The sequence below is a fragment of the Bufo gargarizans genome, chromosome 6 (assembly GCF_014858855.1).
Source record: "Bufo gargarizans isolate SCDJY-AF-19 chromosome 6, ASM1485885v1, whole genome shotgun sequence".
NCBI lineage: Eukaryota > Metazoa > Chordata > Amphibia > Anura > Bufonidae > Bufo > Bufo gargarizans.
In genome coordinates this window covers 62,248,814-62,268,205 of record NC_058085.1, presented here as the reverse complement: position 1 = coordinate 62,268,205, position 19,392 = coordinate 62,248,814, and the positions used below count along the sequence as shown (strand labels likewise).

The following is a 19,392-nucleotide window of genomic DNA, read 5'->3' as shown; positions in this document are numbered from 1 at the left end:
CAAAACTATAAAATGTCATTTTCAAAATGATCCAAACATGAAGTAGACATATGGGGAATGTAAAGTAATTACTATTTTTGGAGGTATTACTATCTGTTATAAAAGTAGAGAAATTGAAATTTGGAAATTTGCTAATTTTTTAAAATTTTTGTTAAATTTGGTACTTTTTATAAATAAAAAATATTTTTGGGACTCCATTTCACCAGTGTCATGAAGTACGATATGTGACGAGAAAACAATCTCAGAATGGCCTATATAAGTAAAAGCGTTTTAACGTTATTACCACATAAATTCACACATGTCAGATTTTAAAAAAATGGCCTGGGCAGGAAGGTGAAAACAGGCCCGGGGTTGAAGGGGTTAATACATTTCGTACCACTGTGGAAGAAACCGATCCGGTTTCGAAGCGCGTCTGGTGACTACTAAACCATAGCGAGGTCTATATTGCTGTGCCTGTATCTACAATACAGTTTATATGCAGCATCTCCTTGTTCACAGTCCGCATGCGCTAAAACAACGAAAGTGCCGGCACTAGTGCGGGTCTGACTACAGACACCTGCGGACCACAGACACCTGCGGGCCTGAATACCGGAATCCAAAAGCCGCATATATACGTATGTATGTTATAAACAACTGATACATCAAGTTTGCGGTAAGACTGGCATTTTTATTACATTCAATCTGGATATTTAATGTTTGCATCTTGATATAAATCTAAAAAGCTGTCTGGAAAAACTTTGGGGAACCATAGATACCAGAATTACCACACAATTAAAAACAGCAAGCTCCATACCTGAGCACAGAATAACGCTATGGAACATTGATCGTATTGAACAGTGCGAGAGCTCCGCAGTGTAACAGAATAGAGGGACCAGGATTTCATGTGAAAGCTAATCTTTATTTTTTTATTCATTTTTATCTATATGTATTGGATGTCTTTTTCCTTATAGGGCTATACGGTTTGATATAGTTTTATAAGTGGCATATGTATATAATAAATTGTGAAATTTTACAAAGGGCCGGTCATTGAGTTTATCTTTCTGATTTTATATGCTAGGTGGTATAGTAGACCAGGTCGTACGTCGGTGAGCACTCCACCATTCAGCATTTTTTCATCACCTCTATTGTAGCCTGTACTGTAAAATTTGGTGGAAGAGGGACAATGGTGGGGGCTGCTAATCAGGAGTTTATCTGCTTATTTCCACTAAAGGGTAATGTTAATACTATTCACACCATAGGTGACCCCTGCGAATATGAGAATTAGGTTCCAGAATTCCTGGAATGAACGAAACCCCAGATATGCATGCGCAGTGCCGCTCCATTCATTCTCTATGAGACTGCTGGAGATAGCTTGGTACAGCGTTGGGCTATCTTTGACAATTCCATAGAGAATTAATCGAGTGGCAGTGCACATATGCCACCATGGCTCTATTCAGTCCAGTTATTCTGGGCCCCTGATCGGTGGGAAACCAACTGCTGTTGATATAGGTAATACGTTTTTAAGGTGGGAAAACCCCTTTAAAGATCAAAAGGATGTACTTCTTGTTGGAACCACTTTTACCTAATTTCATTCATGTTTAATAATCAGTCAAACAAGTGATGCAAATAATGCCATCTGCAGACCCCATCCTTGTACTTTCAGCTTGCTGCAAAAAGTAAGCACCCCCTGCTAGGCAGGTATTACAGATTAGAGTAATCGGGCAGCCTGTGGGTGTTGGTTTCACCAGTGATATACTCGCCTTCGTACAAGGCTCTTAGGTGCACACACATCCTGGGAGTGTCCCTCATATAGAACCTGTTGGTCCACAACTTCTTAGTTCTGCAACTTCAAGCAGTGAGGAAAGGCAGGAATTACCTGGCTGCCTCTCATAATTCAGTAGCACTTTACAAGTGTACTCTTCTCAGCAGAGGAACAATAATTTCATCTGTGACCAACAGAAGGTAAGAACTTAAAACCTGTCCTTCAAAACCTAAAACTGGTGACATATGTGCACCAGGCTTTGTCAGTTCTTTAGTAGATGCGTAATTTTATGGTTAGTACATATCTAGTCAATCTTTTTTGGAAGATATTCATCTAATGCCTTTTTAGGGTTTCTTAACTTTAACCTCATGAGATATTGAGATGAAAAGTCACATTTGAATATTCCTTAATTTTCTTAGGTCTCCTGTTTGGGTCAATGGGACTTGTTTAAAAAGGACTTGCAAATACATAATGATCAGGAGTAATGCACCATCACAGCTCTACTCCTGTGACTTACTATTTAAGCCAGCTCTGATTTAGTTTGATGTGTTATCCGAAAAACATATTGCTTGTTTTTTAATGGGATGTGTATTTGACCTTGAGCATTCCTCATTTTGGATCTTACTAAGGTCACTGTGATGTGAATTCCGAGTTGTGGTCAAATCATTCTATAATCATACCGGTCACTCATGGTTCATTAGGTAAAAGATCCAATTCTTTATGCCCATCTATACGCTATAGTTTTTTTATTTAAATATCAACAAACAAAAAAACATATGAATATAGACATTTTTAGGGTTCAAACTGTACCAAATGATGGAATAATATCTAGATATAGCAGCCGGCATGCTATCATATTGACCTCTTAAAGATGAAGCCCATATTTGTTTTTGCATTTTTGTTCTTTCCTCCCCATATTCCAAGCATTTCATAGCTTTTTTGATTTTCCATTCCCATAACCATATGAGGGCTTACTTTTTGTATTTGTGTTGGAAAATGGGAAAGATTCTTTGTGGTGTGAATTTTTTTAAAAAAACAACACAAATTCACCAAGGTTTTTGGGGTTACACCATTCACTGTGCTCTAAAAATGACATGATATCTTTAATCTGCAAGTTAATATTATTACAGCAATACCAAATTTGTATAGTTTTTATTTTTACTACGTTTGAAAAAATAACCTGTCAAAAACACAAAAAGAATTTGCAGCCCAAATTTTTTTTATGTTTCTGTCTACAGAGCTGTATGAGGGCTTGTTTTTTGCAGGAAGAACAATTTTTTATTGGTAGCATTTTTGGGGTGATAACTGTTATTCAATTTTTTGGGGTGTATATGGTGTTCAAAAAATAACGTTCACTGCACAGTAAAAATACAGACATTCAGACATTTTAGGATGCGGCGATGCCTGTTATTTTGATTTTATTTTTTTTATTGAGAAAGATTTGAAGTGATTTGAATTTTATTATTTTTATGTTTTGTGTTTTGTACACAATAACTTTCAGCCCCCTAGAACATGCAATCTTCTGATCATTTGTCCCATAGACCACAATAGAATACTATTGTGGTCTATGGGATTCTGACACTCTGCCTGCTGAGCCTTGCCTTGCCCATGTCTTTACAGGCAATTTACCATGACAGGCCTGGGAACCTTCAGAAGGCACAGGGCTGTCATGGTAACTGATTGGAGCCCCATGACTTTTTATTGAGGGGACTCTGATTAGTAGTCAGAGAGCACCCTCCCTCTGTCCAACCCCACAGGACTTTGTTTTCCGTCTTGCATAACGGGAACCAGATGGATCCGTTATGATTCCCATAGGTTTCTGTTTTGACTTCCGTTTTATGGAATCCGTTATTTTCCATTATAATCATGTTATAACGGAAAACATAAATGGAATCCATAATCGTGATGTGAACCCGCCCTTAATTGTAAAAAATCTATCAATTCCTTGGAAACATAACATAGGTGCAATCGAGACATTAACAGCATAGCACTTCACCACTGCTTGTCTGGTGGTTCCTGCAGCCTGTGCCACATGGTTTTGGCTCAGTACATATATTAGTTTGATGACAATGTAGATGTAATCGTTGTGCATAATTAAAGAGGTTCTCCCATGATTAATGTAAAAAATTAAAATCAGACATCATATAGTACATGACAACCTCTTTCTAACAAAGCGAGAACCAGTCCTGTACTTCACATGGATCCAGAGATCTCCCCATTCATTGCTCTGCTAGATATATATCAAGCTGACAGCTCAAGGGGAGTGTCTTTACTGCTGCAGCTTAGGGGGCGTGTCCATGCTCTTCCTATCACAGCTCAGGAGGCAGGAGAAGGATGAAACTGAGCATGTGCGACCTTCTCAGTGAGCAGGACAAAGAAATAAGAAAAAGAACAAACAGCAGGTGGCGCTATCCAGATACATTTTATTGAATAACTCACTGTCTATATAAAATGTTTAATGACATGCAATTACAAAAGTATTCAGATACACATGTTGATTTGAAAACTATAGAATATTTTTCGTGGGACAACCCCTTTAAACAAGTTTTATCAACTGTCTTAATACTAATACTTAAAGGGGTTATGCAATAAGTGATGTGAAAAATCAGACATATAGTACAGTAATAGTACATGGCAATCTCTTTCTAAAAAAACTAGAACCAGCCCTGTACCTCACATGGATCCAGAGATCTCCCCAGTCATTGCTCTGCTAGATTTATATCAAGCTGACAGCTCAATGGGCCCGTTATTTTTTAGGGGAGGGGGGGTGTCCTTTCTGCTGTACATCTTTCTCTGTGACTGCCACAGCTACTAACAGACAGTGACAGTTGATGATTTAGGCCGAATGCATACGGCCGTGTTCCGCGGCCGAGAGCGGTCCATGGTATGCCGGGCTGGATTCCTGTTCAGAGCAGGAGCGCACGGCGTCATTGGTTGCTATGACGTCGTGCTCTTCATGCCGCCGCTGCTGTACAGTAATACACTCGGGTTTTACTGTACAGCAGCGGCGGCATGAAGCGCACGACGTCATAGCAACCAATGACGCCGTGCGCTCGTGCTCTAAACAGGAATCCAGCCCTGCATACCGCGAACCGCTGTCGGCCGCGGAACACGGCCACGTGCATTCAGCCTTAAACTGAGCGCGTGCGACCACCTCAGTGAATAAGGAAAAGAACAAACAACAGGTGGCGCTATGCAGATACATTTTATTGAATAGCTCCGTGGTTATGCAAAAAATGCACTTACATTCAGATCCAGATGCTGGCTTGAAAAATGTAGGATATGTTTTGTGGCACAACCTCTTTAATCCTATTAATACTTTTCAATAATGCTGAGCTTTGAGGTTCAAGCTATAACTATGTTCATTGATTTGGGACCATTGAGATTTTATATGTCACTAGAGGGTTAGAAGTGGAACTCATGTCGGGGTCTGATAGGGATGCTTTTTTGTGTAACACCTTCTCCAAATTTAGCCAAGCCCCACTACAATTCAGCGTCGTCCAATGCATCTAACCTTCATTCTTCAAAGTCAAGCCACCTGTATTGCATTGCACTGCATTGCGGGACTGCGTGTTACAAGAGATGCATATAGGGGGGATGGGCGGGGGGTTACAGGAAAAGTGAATTAGTTAGGCTGCTATTTAAAATTTTTATGATATTTAAAGTTTAGAACAGATCAGGCAGTGGATGGGAGAAGGCAAAGATTCTACCCCCGATATTTCATGTGGAATATAAGTATTTACTTATACACGTCCGGAGAGGTGGCAGGTCCTCATTAAGGGTTTTATGTCATCAGTCTTCAGAAGTTCAGTGCCCCATAGATGGTCCCAGTAACCATGTAGCACTGGGCCAACGCCCCTTATGGCCACGGTAATTTTACCTGTTTAACCATTTTGAATGATGAGGTTACTGTTCACCTTCCATAGCTCCTATGCCCATATGTCATTGTCATAGAAGTCACTGTTATTCTGATTGTGCTTTTGAAGCGGTTTTCTGGACAAATATGTAATTAAAGGGGTTGTCACTTTAGTAAAAAGCATTTATTATGTAGAGGAAGTTAGTAAAAGCCGCTTACTAATGTATTGTTATTATCCTTTTTTGCCTCCTTTGCTTTGCTGTCTGGAGTCATTTTTCCATCATATTATACACTGCTCGTTTACATGGTTACAACCACCCTGTAATCCACCAGCGGTAGCAATGCTTGCACACTATAGGAAAAAGGCTGGGCCGGGACCGTGAGACCGCACATAGGCCTGTGCTTTTTTTCTATAGTGTGCAAGCACGGCCACCGCTGGTGGATTACAGGGTGGCTGTACCCATGGAAACAAGCAGTGTATGATGGATCTGATGGAAAAATGAATCCAGCCAGCAAAGGAGGCAATATGGTCAATAACAATACATTAGTAAGTGCCTTGTATTAACTTCCTCTACAAAGCTGTTTGGTGAAGTGAGACAACCCCTTTAACATATCGCTGATCATGAGCAGATCTCCTACAGAATAACAAATCACTGATCTCCAAAGGGAAATAGTTCTTGATGTAATGATGACCATTTCAACAAAAAATAAGGGCTCTTTCACATCTGCGTTATTGTCTTCCGGCATAGAGTTCCGTCGTCGGGGCTCTATGCCGGAAGAATCCTGATCAGTTTTATCCTAATGCATTCTGAATGGAGTGAAATCCGTTCAGGATGCATCAGGATGTCTTCAGCTCCGGAACGGAACGTTTTTTGGCCGGAGAAAATACCGCAGCATGCTGCGCTTTTCGCTCCGGCCAAAAATCCTGAAGACTTGCCGCAAGGCTGGATCCGGAATTAATGCCCATTGAAAGACGTTTAGCTTTTTCTGAATGGTTACCATGGCTGCCGGGACGCTAAAGTCCTGGCAGCCATGGTAAAGTGTAGTGGGGAGCGGGGGGGCAGCATACTTACCGTCCGTGCGGCTCCCCGGGCGCTCCAGAGTGACGTCAGGGCGCCCCAAACGCATGGATCACGTGATCACATGGCACGTCATCCATGCGCTTGGGGCGCTCTGACGTCACTCTGGAGTGCCCCGGGAGCCGCGCGGACTGAAGGTATACCGCTCCCCCACTCCCACTATGGCAACCAGGACTTTAATAGCGTCCTGGGTGCCATAGTTACACTGAAAGCATTTTGAAGACGGATCCGTCTTCAAATGCTTTCAGTACACTTGCGTTTTTCCGGATCCGGCGTGTAATTCCGGCAAGTGGAGTACACGCCGGATCCGGAGAGCGCAAGTGTGAAAGAGGCCTAAATCATGGATGGGGGTCCCTGGAGTAGGAGGCCCCAGCTAGTAGATAAAGATACAGAGGCACCGCTAGTCATCAAACCAAACACATTTAGTATACATTTAATATGTAAACCACAAGTAGTACAAGTAATATAGTGATTTTTGAGCATCCTACTCCAAAGTCCTAACACGTTTTCCCATTAGGCAATGGTTCATCAGGGGACAATGTGAAATGCCATACATACAACCGTAGTGGACAATGCACATAACAAAAACATATATATGAAATAGGTACGTAAACCTAAATGAAGGACGCCTGTATTGGTAATACAGGGTATCAAATATGTCATAAAAAAAGATAAAAGTTAAACATTGTTAAAAATAAGGGTGGGTTCACATCACGTTTTATGCCTCTGTTTGACGTACTTGTTAGAAAAAAAGGATACAAAAACGCAGCACACCACGTTCTTGTATCCTGCAGAGTCCGGTAAAAAAAAGTATATGTTTTTTTATACAATGGAACTCTATGGTGAAGGATGCCACTGTATGGCATCAGTCTGTTTCATTTGTTTAATATATATGTTTTTTGCATACGTTAAACGGATGGTAAAAATGTGATGTGAACCCACCCTAACAAAAAAGCATTAGGCCTTGTTAGGAGATCCGGCACAGAGAAACCTGCCAGATCCTCTACTTCACTGGTGGATCCCTATTGACTGCAATGAGGTCTGGCATTGATCCGGCCGATTATGCATTTTTTGGCTGGCCGACAGCCGGCATTTGCACCAGATCCGGCAGCCAGATCTCCAAAATGGAGATGTGAACAAGACATTACTCACCTCCACCATTACTCTGGTCCCCGCTGCTCTCCACTCGCTTCCCGAGCTTGACACACAGGAAATGGCAGGAAAGACCTCCTTAGCCAATCACTATCCTCAGCAGTGGCCCTACTCAGCCTGTGATTGGCTGTACATCTCCTGGTATTCCTGGCCTGTTGAGCTTGGACATAAAGTGGAGAGCAGCAGGGATTGGAGCAATGCCGGCACAGCAGCGACCGGGATCAACTGAGGTGAGTAATGAATTTTTATTTTATTTTACACCCTTTCTGACCTTTAATTTATTATCATTTTATTTTGAATTACCCATCGAAAAAATACCTTGAATGATATTGTCAAGATGAAAATTGTCAGAACTGGTAGATCTTCAAGTCATCCATTGCTTGTTTTAATGTTCACTTTTCCTTTTTAGAAGATGTCTCATACCATTTAATAACCTGCCTACTTTTATCTTTCTTTGCTTCAACAAAGACTCTGGATACAGATGTTCCTCCGAATAATTGGTTTTATTGAGTGTTAATTGTATTCTTATACAGTTGGGTGTCATAAGAGGGCGAAACATTTCAAAGTTGTGAACTGCATAAATCATGCAGCTTATGATTTTCTTCTCCTTTGGAGCCTTTCCTGTATGACTAACGATCATTCATGGATAAGGACCGCCCACTGGACTCCTAAACATAGAAAGAGCAGAGATTTTATTGAATAAAATACAGATTATACTAAATCTTTTCCCACAAAGCTATACATCTGTCTGCTCAGCTCCTCCTGCTCTATAACCTGCTGCCTGCAGATACAATGTGACATTCCCTTTAATGCTCGTGGGCTTGAATATACTCAGATTGTTTGCTCTAATATAATCTGTGATAATAATTCTTCCAGCGAATTTATGTAGAAATACACTCTGTCTCGTGCTCAGAAAAGCCTAAGTCAACAGAGGTGTCTGCAAATGTAAATGCTCCGAATCTGCAACAGAGATAACAAATCAGACGACTACAGTACGGTATTATTAGTAATGGTTATTTAATACTCAAAGACACACAAACTAGATCCTCCGTCCTCAGCGTTAATCTGTTCATTGCTTGAGACGTCTTCATAAAAGGACAACATAATGGCCCAGGACATAATAGAGAGAATTTGTCATGTGGTGTGTGAGGAATGGGGCTAATCCTGGATTATTATAGCACAACATTGGAAATAATGGATGGAAAACACCAAATATATTATAGATGCTACATTGCCATAACATCAGACCGCACCTGACATACCAGATGCATTAAATCTATTATTATTAGGTTTCCAGCGGACCATACATACTAAGCTGTATGAATTTATATATATATATATATATATATATATATATAGGCCACAGTTTATGCAACCCTGCGCTAGACCCAACTTTTTCTCAATTGACCCAATGGACCAGTGCGGGGTGGGGGTCTGCTATGTCTAAACATACCTTCTGCCTTTTGAGGTGACCACCTAAATTTTTCTACTCCTGCTGGCCAATTCCTTGCCGACCCACTGGTCAAATAGAAGGGAGGAGAAATCCACTAAGATAGGAAATTGCATTTACTCAAAGCCACATGAGCAGATGACCATTTTGGTATTTATTTCAAAAACTGTTGTGATGCCCTTGTCCATGCCCACCAGCATCTCCTGTCATGGACAATGGCATCACAACAGCTATCGGAACACTCACTCTGACCTCTGCCTGATCACTGTATTGACCCTGTGCCGCCTGCCCTAACCTATTGTCTGTTTACCATATTGTAATAACTTTGCCTGACCTGACCTTGGCTTTCCCTCTGACCACACCATTGCCTGTCCCCTTGGTGCAATGCACTGGTGTCTCTTGACCTGCCAGGGTCAACAACCGCTGAACAGAGAACACTCCTAGAGGTAGCCACTTGATGGCCCCAGCAGCAAAGTCAGATCCCTGTATAGGATGAATACCAGGGGTCCACCTTGACAGCACCCTCAGGAGTAGTCTCAACCCAAACCAGTTCAGTGGCACAGATGGTCAACCCCTGCAGCGTTACTGTGAATGAGCTGGTCATTGCCAGATGTATTCTGTATTATAGACCTATATATGGGGTATACATTAATTGGCACTCATCAACCGTGTACTCCACACATACAGAGCGGTGCTTTGAACATAGGGTTAAAAGAGAACTCCCCTTTTGAACAACAATTCTAAATCAATCTACATAATAACTTGAGTAACTTTACTTATCTTGTACTGTTTCAGTTTTTTTTTATCTAATTTTCTTTTCCATTCACACCCATGGTGAAAGTACACCTCTGCTAGTGTTTTTTTGTTTTTGTTTTTTATCCGTAGTCACTTTACTCGCACTCAATGCCTTAAAAGTTATGGAAACCTTCACATCAAGTTTTTTTATTAAATAAAGACACTTTCTTTCTCTTGTTTTTTCTTCCTATCTTTCAGACTGCTCATCCAATGTATCATTTGTCATCTCTTCTTCTTCATCTCATCTACTTGCTGTTGATGCTCCTCATAGTTCAGTCCTAGGACCTCTTGTTTTTTCTCTCTACACAGGCCTAGTACGACAAACGATCAGCAGACTTGGTTTTCAGTACCATCTCTATGCTGATGACACTCAATTATATACCTCATCCTCAACACCAGCAACTTTCTGTCTGCCGTCTCTAACTTCATGTTCTCTCTCTATCTGAAAATTATTCTTTCAAAAACAGAACATCTGGTGTTTTCTTCATCTATTAATTCACTAAACCTGATATTTCAATTTCAGTCTGTCACACTACCATAAATCCTAGGCAGTATGTCCAATGTCTCGGTCTTATGTTTGACGCTGATCTCTCCTTCACCCCCTATGTTCAATCACTTGCCCGCTCATGCCGCCTGTACTTTAAAAACATCTCTTGAATTTGCCCTTTTCTTGATGTGAAAAAAACAAAAACTCCCATTGTTGCCTTAATCCATTTTCACCTTGATTACTGTAACTCATTACTAATTGCTCTTCCCCTCACTAAATTCTTCCCTCTTCAGTCTATCCCAAATGAAGCAGCCAGGCTCATCTATCTGTCCAACCACTACACCGATTCCTACACCCTGTGCCAGTAACTTCACGGGTAACCCTTATGCTATAGAATTTGATGTATCACTCTCACACACAAAGCTCTTCCCTCATCACCCTACCTATGCTCTACGCTCTGCCAATGATTTACAACTAACAAACATCCTCCACAATTCGAACCTCTCACTCCCGTCTTCAAAACTTCTCTCGTGGGGCCCCAATACTCTGTAATGCGCTACCCCCAGACAATTAGGTTATTTACCAAAAACCACAGTTTTAGTTGGTAAACCAAAAACACAAGTTTTAGTGTAGCCTATCACATCCCCTAATCTATTGCTTCTGGGTCCACCCACTCCAATTTAACATTATTCCTCAGAACCTAACTACCAGTACTTCATCCAACATTATCCACTATACTCAATGCACTCAAAAGAACTAGAGATGCCAACCACATGAGCTGTATATTTATGGGAATTTGATCTTGTGGTATAGGATCAGGAAAACCTTTCCTACAGCTTACATTGTTTTAAAATAATTAGTTTGAGATTGTCCATAATTGGAATGTGCCATCTATGTTTTACATATATATTTTTTATCTCAATCAGGTTTTTTTTGTCTAATTGTAGATGTTTTCATTCTATTTTTTATGAAAATGTATAGAGGCAGCCATCTTGCCTGAGCTGCTGTTAACAACACTTAGAGAGATGTTTTACAGCATCCACCATGGGCCATAGACACAATAAACTGGAGTTTTCTAGACATGCTCTGGTCTTGATGCTCTTCAAAAGAGAAACAATATAAAATATTGTAATTTGATACCTTTTAATGGCTAACTAAAACAAATGATGTTATAAGGCAAGCTTTCAAGACTCTGAGGTCCATTCTTCAGGCCTGAAATGAAAGAAGAAGGGATCTCAGAGTCTCGAAAGCTTGCCTTATAACATCATTTATTTTAGTTAGCCATTAAAAGGTATCAAATTACAATATTTTATGTTGTTTCTCTTTTGGAGAGCATCAAGACCTTTTTACTACTGGCTAACCTGGTACCAAATGTTTTTCTGTAGACATGCTTTGTGACCTCTGCAGAGATCATCATTGTACAGGGAGGGGAGTAGATAAGTTGTGTCAATCACCAATTTTGAATTGTCAATCCTGTGCTATCTATATATATAGTTGATAGCTTGTAATCCGTCCTGTGATGATAATGAGATGACTGCTGAGAAGTGATCTGTACAGAAAAGGAGGCCTTGACATAATCAACAAAATATGTTTCATAGAAAAACATGATTAAAACAGTAGGTCATATTCTGATGACACACTCCCTTTAAAATGCCTTTCTAGGAATACATAATGATCACCTTTTATCAGTCAACAGTGTATGATTTTTGAGGGTCTGGAAACCCACCAAAAGCATAACTTGAAGTTTCTGTGGCCAATTCAAAATCTGTAACCAGCCCCCCGCCTGCCTTGTGCCATCTATAATACTTACAGGTGTTTTCCTATATGGCCTTTGGGCTCCCCAATATACAGTAGAATTTAGGAGACATACTGCTTTACCCCTACTGATCCCCAGAAGAGTCTTCACTCTGTGTTTGGTCCTAGTTGGCACTGCTGCCAACCTCCAATCCAGTGCATTGTTCTGCTGATTGGTGGCGGTCCCAGGAATCGGACTTAGGCCAATTCCATATTGATATGATCCTAGGTTACATATAAGAGGAACAACGTTGTACATAATCTATAGGCAGTAGTTGTTGCATTAGAAGTTTGCCACAGTCAATTGTTGCATGTGTCAACACACCCATTGTTAAAGCTGGCGTATAAATAGATTCCTTGCAAATTTTAATAGGACCACACCATCTCATAAATCACCGGCACTAATATACTTAATATGCAACAGTTTTTACATGTGTTTCCTCCCACATATTAAGTAAGACTTCCTTTAGATTTCACAAATTTCACAATGTGATGCTTTTATTGTAGTGATTACATAATCAAGGAAATGATCCACGGTTTACATTTCTCTTATTGTAATCTTCCTATTGTAAAAAATCTTTTTATTTTTGCTAACTTTTGCCGCCAAGGCCAAAAAGGTTTGATTTGCGCCTTTAAAGGGCCCTAGGGACAATTCCATATCCTCTTTATTAACAATGCAGTTTCTTTAGAGAGAGAAGACCTGCACCATGTAGCTTTGGGGATGGAACCATCCAGACCTGGGCCCCCTCTCGTTGAGGGCCATGCAGCAGTCCCATGGCCTACTTCTCGCAGCACTCCAGCTGTGGTGAAACTACTGCTCCCAGCATGCTCCATTCATTTCTATGGAGTTCTGAGAACAGCCAAGCAAGTGTACATCTCGAGAGTTGTAGTTTTACCACAGCTGGAGTGCCGGAGGTTAGCCATCACAGCCCTATGGTATGACAAAACTTGCAAATGGCAATATATTTGTAAACTATGTTTATCGTACTTGCAGACCTATTACAACTGACCAGTTGACTTGTGGTAGCCATTTTTGTAAGAGTGTGGCCATATCAGTTGTTAGTTTCTCGTCAAGTGATGGTAAAACCATGTATAACTTTGCTATTGATACATCATGCTCAAAAAAAGAGAGTAGATCAGTTCTTGACAAAGGCTGCTCTCCGACCTGCTACACTGTAATCATGTCGGCTTATATGTCTGCACCCTACCAACTAGGAATGAAACTTTGAAGGACCCTAGGCCATAGTTAGAATTTTTTTTCCACTCCTGGCATACCACCTGAGGTGCCAACCCTTAACAACTACCAATATGTGATATAGTAATTTATACCTCCTTTAGCTGCATAGCTATGACTACAGTTCAATCAGGTAAGAACATGGCACAATTTGATGTGGGAAATCAGAGGTATGCTGTAATACATTTTAGTTGGCTAATCTGGAGCAATCCATGGCAGAATAGAGTATGGTGATGATTTTAGAATTTGTAACATGCTCTCAAATCTGTGCAGAATTTTTACTGTATGCGAATTGGGTTTTATCACTTAAGGTAGGGAACGGTGCAGCCCTAAACCACCTGCACCACTGTCCCTATCTACTTGAATGATCTTCACTAAATGGCGGCCCCCTACTGGTTGACGGTTCCTAACCTTGATAAGTGCACGTGACCTTAAAAAGAGGATAAAGAGAAGTCAGACAGGCCAGGTAGGAACCATAATAAGTACCCGCACTCATAGCTGCATGTGCTCCTATTTTTCTCCTCTCCGTTCCTAGACCTCCCTCACTGCACCACTATTATACATATAAGGTGCACCAGCTACAGAATAGCTGTAAGTTGGTGGAGAAGACAGGAGATAACGTATACACCAAGTACAACCTACTGTATATTAAATTCACTTATGCAGAGACACAATTTGAAGCTCCATATATGTCCATCAAGTTAAACCATGGGAGAGAGATTGACCAGTGATTAGGGCCTTCAGATGTGGCAGCGTAGCTTTTTGAGGTGCCCTCAGAGAAGAGATTGTAATGATCATTTTACACTTCACAGTATTTACTGCAGGATGTGTTCATAATACGATTCGTACCTATAGACTCCAACTACTTATGTTCTTTATTATTCATTATGGTGTTCCAATGTTCTGATTTTTGGATAGATTCTGGAACAAAACCTTAGAATGGTGACCTGGGCTGTGCCCCTTGTGTTTGAACATGGAACAGGCTATTTCCCAAGGGCTGGTCTTCTCAAACGATTTGGGTAGTTGGAGTGGAGAGAGAAGCAAGCATTAGGTATGCAATCCTTTAAAGGGAACCTGTCATCTCCTTTATGCTGCCCTCACTGATAGCAGCATAAAGTAGAGTCAGGCATGTTCAGAGAAGAGTCTGGCTTATTCTAGGGCTCTTTTCCTGACCATCTATTGATGATTGACAGCTTTCTCCTAAGGAGAAGACATTTTTCAGTCATTGGTGGGTGGAGAAGAAGAGAGATAGTTCATGAATAATCATAACTTTTGTATATTGTAAGCTCTACATTATCAGATAAATGACAGACCTCTGATGTCAAAGTGTCTGTCACAGCTTTAGGAGATGACAGCTTTCCCTTAAAGTGAATGTCATCCAAAAATTGCCTCTTTATGTTGGCATGGTAGACATATTTTTAACCACTTTAAAAAAAAAAATTTCACTATCTATATTTATAAAACATACTAAAGCCCTGCAGTTTTCACTCTGGCATTTAAACCTAATAATATGTTAACACTTTCTGTTCTGAGAAGATCACTTTTCAGCAGACATATCATCATCACAGGCAGGATTAAAATGACAAGTAACACCTCTAAATAGATAACACAGTATCCACCTTTCACAATAGATTTTGTTAACAGCTTATATACTGCCATTCCCTGCACAATTACCTCTGTACAGGTCACAGAGCATGTCTAGAAAACTCCTTCATAAATGTCAATAAACATGTCATGTCTAATGTGTCTATGCTTCATGTGGCAGCTGTAGAGCATATACTGTACAGTAAATGCTGTTAAGTGCAGATCAGATAAAATGGCCCCTACAAACATTGTCTACAAAGATGTACAGTCGTGACCAAAAGTTTTGAGAATTACATAAATATTGGAAATTGGAAAAGTTGCTGCTTAAGTTTTTATAATAGCAATTTGCATATACTCCAGAATGTTATGAAGAGTGATCAGATGAATTGCATAGTCCTTCTTTGCCATGAAAATTAACTTAATCCCCCAAAAACCTTTCTACTGCATTTCATTGCTGTCATTAAAGGACCTGCTGAGATCATTTCAGTAATCGTCTGGTTAACTCAGGTGAGAATGTTGACGAGCACAAGGCTGGAGATCATTATGTCAGGCGTATTGGATTAAAATGGCAGACTTGACCTGTTAAAAGAAGGGTGATGCTTGAAATCATTGTACTTCCATTGTTAACCATGGTGACCTGCAAAGAAACGCGTGCAGCCATCATTGCGTTGCATAAAAATGGCTTCACAGGCAAGGATATTGTGGCTACTAAGATTGCACCTCAATCAACAATTTATAGGATCATCAAGAACTTCAAGGAAAGAGGCTAAATTCTTGCTAAGAAGGCTTCCGGGCGTCCAAGAAAGCCCAGCAAGCGCCAGGATGGTCTCCTAAAGAGGATTCAGCTGCGGGATCGGAGTGCCACCAGTGCAGAGCTTGCTCAGGAATGGCAGCAGGCAGGTGTGAGCGCATCTGCACGCATAGTCAGGCGGAGACTTTTGGAAGATGGCCTGGTGTCAAGAAGGGCAGCAAAGAAGCCACTTCTCTCCAAAAAAAACATCAGGGACAGATTGATCTTCTGCAGAAAATATGGTGAATGGACTGCTGAGGACTGGGGCAAAGTCATATTCTCAGATGAAGCCTGTTTCCGATTGTTTGGGGCATCGGGAAAAAGGCTTGTCCGGAAAAGAAAATGTGAGCGATTACCATCAGTCCTGTGTCATGCCAACAGTAAAGCATCCTGAGACCATTCATGTGTGGGGTTGCTTCTCATCCAAGGGAGTGGGCTCACTCACAATTTTGCCCAAAAACACAGCCATGAATAAAGAATGGTACCAAAACACCCTCCAACAGCAACTTCTTCCAACAATCCAACAACAGTTTGGTGAAGAACAATGCATTTTCCAGCACGATGGAGCACCGTGCCATAAGGCAAAAGTGATAACTAAGTGGCTCGGGGACGAAAACGTTGACATTTTGGGTCCATGACCTGGAAACTCCCCAGATCTTAATCCCATTGAGAACTTGTGGTCAATCCTCAAGAGGCGGGTAGACAAACAAAAACCCACTAATTCTGACAAACTCCAAGAAGTGATTATGAAAGAACGGGTTGCTATCAGTCAGGAATTGACCCAGAAGTTGATTGAGAGCATGCCCAGTCGAATTGCAGAGGTCCTGAAAAAGAAGGGCCAACACTGCAAATACTGACTCTTTGCATAAATGTCATGTAATTGTCGATAAAAGCCTTTGAAACGTATGAAGTGCGTGTAATTATATTTCACTACATCACAGAAACAACTGAAACAAAGATCTAAAAGCAGTTTAGCAGCAAACTTTGTGAAAACTAATATTTGTGTCATTCTCAAAGCTTTTGGCCACGACTGTACACCTAATGTGGACTACAAATCTACTGGTGACTCTGCCAATATAAACCCATTATGATCCTTTCACTGGTTCACCCTGATAATCACCTTCCTGACAACAATTTAAATATCATGTTTAATCTTGACAAGATGCTTCCTCCCCTGCCTTATGCACTCAAAAGACTTCCCAGCCCGTTTTTATTATCTGCTCAGGGACATGACATGTTTGATCTGCCAAGACTGTACTTGTCTAGGTGTAACTCAACTTTCATGATTTAATCTTCCCAATGTCAAATGTAAACTGCCTGCTGTCATCAGTAGTCACGTATAATTAGAGGGATTGTCTGGTTTGTAGCAAATAACATGTATCAGAAAGCAAATAGGTGATAAAAGCAAACTATAAAGCTACACTCAAAATAAAATTACATGTCCATTGGGTTAAACAAGGGGATGACTGAGGATGAAGGGAAGGGAGGAAATATTAGAACTATTTACTACTACTACTACTACTACTTTTTCCCCTATTGATCCAGAGGAAGGCAAGAACCGATAAGGAATGAGTCAATCTGCTCTTAAAGAGAATACATTCTTGATTCCAATATGGGATCACCCTGGATCAAACAAGAACCTAATAAATTTACAAGAATATTCATGTTATTTTGTTTTTTAAAGCCATCAATTGTGTTGCTGAAATGTTCTCCTAAGGAAGGTAGCGTATTCCACAAATGTACAGCTCTTACAGTAAAGAAGCCTTACATAATAACATTGAAACATAGCTTATTATGCTGAAAGTCATACATCTCTCCAGTTTAGCCTATTATACTGCAGTGTTGATCCAGAGGAAGGCAAAAAACACCTATAAGGTAGGAGACAATTTTCTTAATCTTTAGTGGGGGAAATCAGAATGACTCCCTGGATCAACGACCATTCTCCAAAAATCCAATAACTATAGCCTGTAGTATTATTACACTCCAGAAATACATCCAGGCCCCTCTTGAACTCTTTTAGTAAACTCCCCATCACCACCTCCTCAGGCAGAGAGTTCCATAGTCTCACTGCTCTTACCGTAAAGAATCCTCTTCTATGTTTGTGTAGAAATCTTCTTTCCTCCAGATGCAAAGGATGTCCCCTCGTCACAGATCTTTCTGGGTACTGTAGTCCATCCATTCCACTTTAGTTGCCCTCCTCTGGACCCTCTCCAGCTCTGCTATGTCTGCCTTGTTCACAGTAGCCCAGAACTGTACACAGTACTCCATGTGTGGTCTGACTAGTGACTTGTAAAGTGGCAGGACTATGTTCTCATTACGGGCATCTATGCCCCTTTTGATTCAACCCATTATCTTATTGGCCTTGGCAGCAGCTGCCTGACATTGGAACAGCTTGTCACCATATTCTTTGTACTTTGTATCGGTTTGGTCGCTCTACTTTGTACTGTTAGATTATGGGGAACACAATTATTTACGAAAACAGACATGTCAGGAGAGGTGATAGCTCCTCTTTAAATCTTGTTTGGGCCATTATACTGCAGATTTGAGTCCTACAGGCCATTGTTTCTAAAGAGAAGAAAAAGTTGAACGGCACTCCTCAATGTGTGAAGGGAGGTGCGCAGTGGTATACAAGGTCAAATGCTTATTTTTATTGATATTGTATCCATCCAATCCGGACGCAAACTGATGGCATTTGTTAGACGGATCCGTATGTGGATCCGTCTGACAAATGTATTGAAATACCGGATCCATCTCTCCGGTGTCATCCGAAAAAACGGATCCGGTATTATTTTTTTTTGCATTTTTAAAGGTCCGGATCCATTTTGCCGGAACACTTAATGCTGGATCTGGCACTAATACACTTCAATAGAAATGAATGCCGGATCCGGCATTCCAGCAAGTGATCAGTATTTTTGGCTGGAGAGAAAACTGCAGCATGCTGGGGTATCTTCTCCCTCCAAAAAACGTAAGAGGGACTGAACTGATGCATCCTGAACGGAATATTCTCCATTCAGAATGCCTTAGGATAAAACTGATCAGTTTTTTTTCGGTATTGAGCTCCTGTGACGGAACCAAATACCGGAAAACAAAGACGCTAGTGTGAAAGTACCCTAACAGAATGTATACAAGAACATAATACACATATTGCCAACACTGACTACTGCAGTCCCACTACTCTGTGTGTGTTCCCAGTGCGAACGATTAGCACACTGGGAAGATTAAGATAGGTGCAACGCTATAGTAATCATCAGCACTAGAGACAGTACTGTATGTTCCCACACCTCACTATCTTACCAGTGTGGTTCTGGTTAGTGATGATCACTGCACCCCCAATCTTCTCCCTATCTTCCCAATGCTAACTAGAGACTCGGGGGAACAAAGAAGGGAGCACTGCTGCTTGCAATCAGTGCTGACAGTAGATGAAGTATGC

The 19,392-nt window shown here is 40.8% G+C and overlaps 1 protein-coding gene across 1 annotated transcript in view; it reads left to right on the top strand.

Moving 5' to 3' along the window:
• Window positions 1-1,794: 1,794 nt before the first annotated feature.
• The window catches only part of LOC122941391 (proton channel OTOP2-like), a 38,765-nt gene continuing 21,167 nt past the window's right edge, over window positions 1,795-19,392 (top strand). Inside the window, exon 1 of the mRNA XM_044298610.1 lies at window positions 1,795-1,941. The gene's annotated coding sequence lies outside the window, so the exon portion shown is untranslated. The remainder of the gene's footprint in view (window positions 1,942-19,392) is intronic.